This window comes from Anguilla anguilla, chromosome 6, assembly GCF_013347855.1.
Source record: "Anguilla anguilla isolate fAngAng1 chromosome 6, fAngAng1.pri, whole genome shotgun sequence".
NCBI classification, from domain to species: Eukaryota; Metazoa; Chordata; class Actinopteri; order Anguilliformes; family Anguillidae; genus Anguilla; species Anguilla anguilla.
This window is the reverse complement of record NC_049206.1, coordinates 7,478,780-7,484,779: the sequence shown is the minus strand read 5'-3', so window position 1 is coordinate 7,484,779 and position 6,000 is coordinate 7,478,780.

Genomic DNA, 6,000 nt, shown 5'->3' with positions numbered 1-6,000 from the left:
CCATTTCTTTAGGAGTCACTCCCCTACACCCTTCGCAGAGTGCCCGAAATCTTGGAGTTGTGCTGGACAACAGGCTGGCACTCTCTGAGAATATCGCGGCAACCACCCGGTCGTGCAGGTTCATCCTGTACAATATCCGCAGAATAAGACCACTCCTCACCAATTATTCCACACAGCTCCTGGTCCAGGCCATGATACTGTCACGTCTGGACTACTGCAACTCCCTCCTGGCTGGCCTCCCAGCATCAGCCACCAGACCCCTTCAGCTCATCCAGAATGCAGCAGCACGTCTGGTTTACAACCTCCCTCGTGACTCCCACGTCACTCCCCTCCTCATCTCCCTCCACTGGCTACCAGTGCAAGCTCGCATCCGGTTTAAGACACTGGTGCTTGCTTTCCAAGCAGTCAAGGGGTCAGCTCCTGGTTATCTGCAGAAGATGATCAGACCCTACAAGCCGGCCAGATCGCTCCGATCGGCTACTACAGGGCGGCTGATTCCTCCCCCTACACGAGCAGCAACAAGGTCTCGACTCTTTGCAGTTCTGGCCCCACGATGGTGGAACGATCTTCCAGTGGAGGTCAGAACAGCAGAGTGTCTGAGCACCTTCAAACGGAAACTCAAGACGCACCTCTTCTCTGTATACCTCTCTCCTCTTCCCTAAACCCTCTCCCATAACTATTAAAAAAAAAAAAAAAAAAAAAAAAAAAATTTTTTGGTTCAGACTATCTTGTTTCTCCTTACTGTATGCTACTACAGTAAAGGCTTTTTATCTGCATTTTATTCAATGGACTTAAGTGGACTTGATCCTGAGTTTGGTTACACTGTTGTAAGTCGCTCTGGATAAGAGCGTCAGCTAAATGCCTATAATGTAATGTAATGTAATGAAAGGAAAATGTTGCATTCATTATGATAGGAAGTATTTCTCTCTCTCTCTCTCAGAGGGTTGTTAATGGATGGAACAGCTTACTGGAGCTATTATTAGGGCTATTATATAGTAGGACCAAAAACCTGCGGGATCAGGCTTGGCACAGTGTTAAAGACCGTAGAACAGAGATATTCCCTCTCGTCCTTGGAGTGCCAAAGGGTGTCTGATTTATGCTATTACCTACTGTGCTTATTCAGACACAAGAAACCAGGTGAGCTTAGTCACCCCTGTACTCAACTGTTTAAATTCGCTGATCGATTCAGTGACGTCGAAAGATGGCACAACTAGTGGCTCTCCAAGGGCAAAACAGAATGCCACTCGCAACAGTTGGTTGAAATGGCAAGCTGAGTTTGTCTCAATGGCCTGTTGCCACCATCAAACATTATGTTCTCATTATTTCATACACTTGCCATAGTGTAAACCACACACAGCGGGGAGAGCCAGCCCCCTGTTATGTTTTACAATGATGTGACCGCTGACGTGACTTTAAAAAAAGCACTTTATTCAGCATGCATAAAGCCTTCATAAACATGACATAATGGCTTCATAAATCCTACATAAGCAAATGCCATGCTTCATAAAGGGTGGCATAACACCTTCTTATACAACATGCTATGCCAAATGTGACATAATCAACAATGTCACCTGGTTAATGGTTAAAAGTCATAAAGGGCGCATAACATTTACTTATGTATGATTTATGGAGCCATTATATCATTTTTTATGAAGGCATTATACATATATGCTATGTAATATATGAGGGATACATTTTGTTTAAAGTGTGACTGGACCCGGTGATTAAAAACAGGAATGGAGAAGTATCCAGAATCTGGAGCAGCAGCTCTTTGACAGTTGTTGGAAATAGAGCCAGGATGTCAGGCTCCCTGTTTCAGTGAGGTGACAGGGAGAACAGAAGCACTTCAAAGAGCCTTAGACATTTGACTGCAACAGGCCTTGGTCAAAGCCAGCTGTCTACGAGCAAAAGCAAAGCACTAGAATCTGCTCAGAAATACCTCCCTTTATAATTCCCCTCAAATAATGCAGGAATGCATAATATCTGTTACAATGCACCACAACAGACTTCCAATAAAATGCCATGTATTTTTAAGGAAAAACAAAATAATAATCTGGCATGTGATTTTGAACCTGGTTTTTGGCACTACAGTGTCTTTCAAGTGCCTGAACCCTGATCTGTTCTGTAATATCCACCAGGCATGTTTAATGATAAATACATAAAAAAACATGCAGTGTATTTTTCTCCCTGTGGTTGCTTGAGCACCACACAGCACGTTTTTTTTCATTGCAATTTCATTCAATTCCTTATCTTTGAAAATGTTGACAGGACATCAGTTTCCCAGGCAAGTGACAAAGCCAGGGGAAGAATGCGTTATGATGATCAGATATTATCACGCGATTCGTATTTCAGACAACTGTGGGCCAAGGGGTGCGACAGAAGAGGCCAGCGTGCGCAAGACAGGCAGCGGAAACGGGGGGGGGGGGGGGGGGGGGGGGGGGAATGAAGAGGCGTCCGCAGTAGCTCTTATCACCAAAAAAACATCAGATTGATAAAACCTGACATGAGCATCATTTGAATATTATATGCTTAGCTGCTTCGTGCAAGAATTGGGGGGGGGGGGGGGTTGGTAATTGGGAGAAAAATAAACCGTCAAAAAAACACTTTGCCATTTGTCATTTGCGGACATCCTGCGGCTGAAGCAGATTCGTGGTGCGTCACCTGCTCCAGGTGCTCTGTCATCCTCAGACGTCTCTTTACTGGAGCAGAGCAGGAAGGAACACAAGCGATGCTGTCGCGTCTGTCTGTGCCTGCAGGGGGGGGAGGGGCGGGCTTGGGGCGGGGGGGGGGGGGGGGGCTTGGGGCCTCCAGACAGGAACACGTGTAATCTTAGCATCCCGAGTTCAAGGGAAAGGGGGACACTGCCCTGTTTATAGACAACCAGGAAGTGCTCACAGGAGCTTCTCAACCTCGTAAAGGGCAACAGTGTGGAACTTAAACACCGACGGAGATATTTATCAAACCAGGCGTGCAGAGAGGAGGGAAAACGCTTTGGTCCTTCAGCTTCCTGTAACCTGACAGCTTGCTGTTTCTTTTCCTCACAATGTTTTTTTTTTTTTTTTTACTTTCCTTTCACAGCTATTGGCCACCGTGTCCGAATTTACTGAAATGTAACGCACAACACGCGAGTCAATTTGTGCACCAGTTCGTTTGGCTCGTCCAATTTCGGCCTTTAGATAATGATAATAAAAATAATAATAATCCTCATCATCATCATCGCCATCATATTTAAAAATAATAATAATTAAGTAAATCCAGGTGCGTGTGTTGTGTGTGCACGCGCACGTGTGTGTGTATTACATGTATGCTTGTCTGAATAAGTGGCTGTGTTAACAGTTGCTGCCATGCTGCTTCGGTCCTGGCCAAACAAAGCCCTGCAGAGCGTTAGCAAAGCACAACTCTCACTGCAATATTTTACATTGGCAGATACAATTTGGCACCCTGCTTGCTTATGGTGTATTGATGTGAGTAATAAACATTTTATTGCCCAAGGATATAAGACCGGCCCAATATCACCAGTGCAGAAAATTCTCACATTAGTGCATTACATCCCATTGCATTAACTCATCCCGAACATTCAGCGTCTAACTGCTGCAAGGGCCCTGGTTCCGAACAGTGTTTCTGGTACTTAACCCTTTGAAGTGACAGTTTTTTGGTAATGGTTTTTTCCAAAAATTTTACATCAGTTGTTCTCCGTTTCAGCTGCCAGTAGTGATTGTTACGTAAGTATTGGAATGTTCAGTTTAAGAAACCTCCGATGACATACTTGACGTGATCTCATGCCTTAAAGGGTTAATACCGTCTTTGTGCAAAATGTGTAGCATTCGCTATGCATCAGCAATATTTCCCAGGCTTAGGTCTCTGGCTGTACCCTTTGTGTGTGTGAAGGTTCTGTCTATACCCTCTATTTCCGAATTTTGTATTTTTTAAACTATAATATTTATACAATGATTCCTCGGTAGGATCAAAAGCTTCCGTATAATTAGGCACCGTTTCTACTTTTACTCCCATCATCAATAACTAGCACCTGAAATGTGGCTGCCATTTTGGCTCAAAGTCAACCGGGCGGTTGCTGCACATTGGTTATGGCTGTGGTGAATGCGCTCTGAATACATAAAGGTAGATCAGAGAAAACCTACATCGCTGAGATTTTTTCACCGTGTTACACCGCTGCAGACTAGATGAAGAGTGCTCCACAGGGGGCCTGTTGCAGCTGCTTCTGTGCAGCCCTGTAAATCACATCCTTTTTAAATGCACCTCATCTCTCCACAGGTGACAGCATCGCGCTCGCGTAGTCGTGCGCGGTGTCCCTCATTTTGTCTTTTTGCTGGTAATTACCGAGAGCCGCAGCTAATTAAAGCAAATTAGGGTGCGTGTGTACGTGTGGCGAGGGCGGGGGGAGACGGGGGGCGGTGGGGGGGGGGGGGGGCATCATGCGCAGCATAGTAAATGAATGTGACAGGATATCCTCTGTTTCACAAGCCGGGGAACGGCAGTTTGCTTTCCAATGGAGAGCCTTAAGTGCTTGGGAATACGGTTTCCTATCCTTTCATGTGAATGCCATGTCATCCAAAAAAAAAAAAAAAAACAGAACGTTTACCACTTTCCACACTGCCCCGTGGCTTTCTTCTAGCCAAGATAGATTTTTTTTTAGCGCTAATAAACCATACCTTACTGCTGAAAGGGTTTAGGATGTGCCATTTGGCCACATCCGTTCTTCTGGAGCAAGAGGAATCCAATGCGTCAGTGTAACAAATGGGGATACTGGGCTATAGGAGGTGCCTCTGCGTGACAAGAATCGAGGAGTAAGAAAACCTGCCCCCCTGTGGTTTCTTTGCATAAATATTATGATTTTTATGTAAAACTGGGTTCTTCGCATGAATATGATCATTTTATGTAAAACAGTTTTCTTTGCATGGCTGCTATCATTTTATGAACAAAGTAATACAAGCTGATTATAGTAAGATACATTAGACTGCTCATTACAGTAAGATACATTAGACTGCTAAATTATATAGGAATTCACTTATACATATAGGAAAGAGTAATGATTATTGCTTGTTTAACATAAATGCTAATTATTTCTTAATTTGTGTTGATAATACATTACATATTACATTTATTAATAGTTGTTGCAAAGTATAGAATTAGTCATCTGACTCAATTTATAAATGCAGTGTTTCCATAATTTTTGCCCATACTGTATATTTTTTGTGACAAATTAAGGAATTGGTGTTGTACATTAAGAGCAATTCTCAAAGGCTCTACTATCAAAGTTATTGTGGCAGGTGTGCCTTCAAACATCTGTGCTTGCAAAAGAAATGGGAAGAATATAAGACAACAGAGAGGAACTGAGGAACTGCACTATGTGTGTGTGTGTGTGTGTGTGTGGGTGGGTATGTGTGTGTGTGTGTGTGTGTGTGTGTGTGTGTGTGTATGTCTGTGTATGTGTGTGTGTGTGTGTGTGTGTGTGTGTGTGTGTATGTGTGTGTGTATGTAAGTGTGTATGTGTGTGTGTGTGGGTATGTGTGTGTGTAAGTGTGTGTGTGGGTATGTGTGTGTGTGTAAGTGTGTGTGTATGTAAGTGTGTGGGTATGTGTGTGTGTAAGTGTGTGTGTGTGTGTGTAAGTGTGTATGTATGTGTATGTGTGTGTGTGTGTGTGTGCATGTGCGGGTGGGTATGTGTGTGTGTACGTTATCTTTCATAGACATGTTTCCCCTTTTGTCTCAATGTGAAATGTGCCCTGATGCAGGCACAAAGGACCGCAGTGTAATTGCACATGAAAGCTTTCTCTGCCGCGGTGTGCAGGGTTTCCCGGGGTATCTGTTGTAGGCAGGATGGTGTTTTATATCCTGAGAATAAAACATCACACATAAAAAAAAAGCGCATGCCTAAACCTGCCTTGTGTTCCACAGCGTCGCTGGCCTCCGCTCCCATTCCCTCTCTCCGCGGGCCTCCTTCCGTAACCAGCGTGTTTTTTCGCTTCCCGTCCTCCGGAG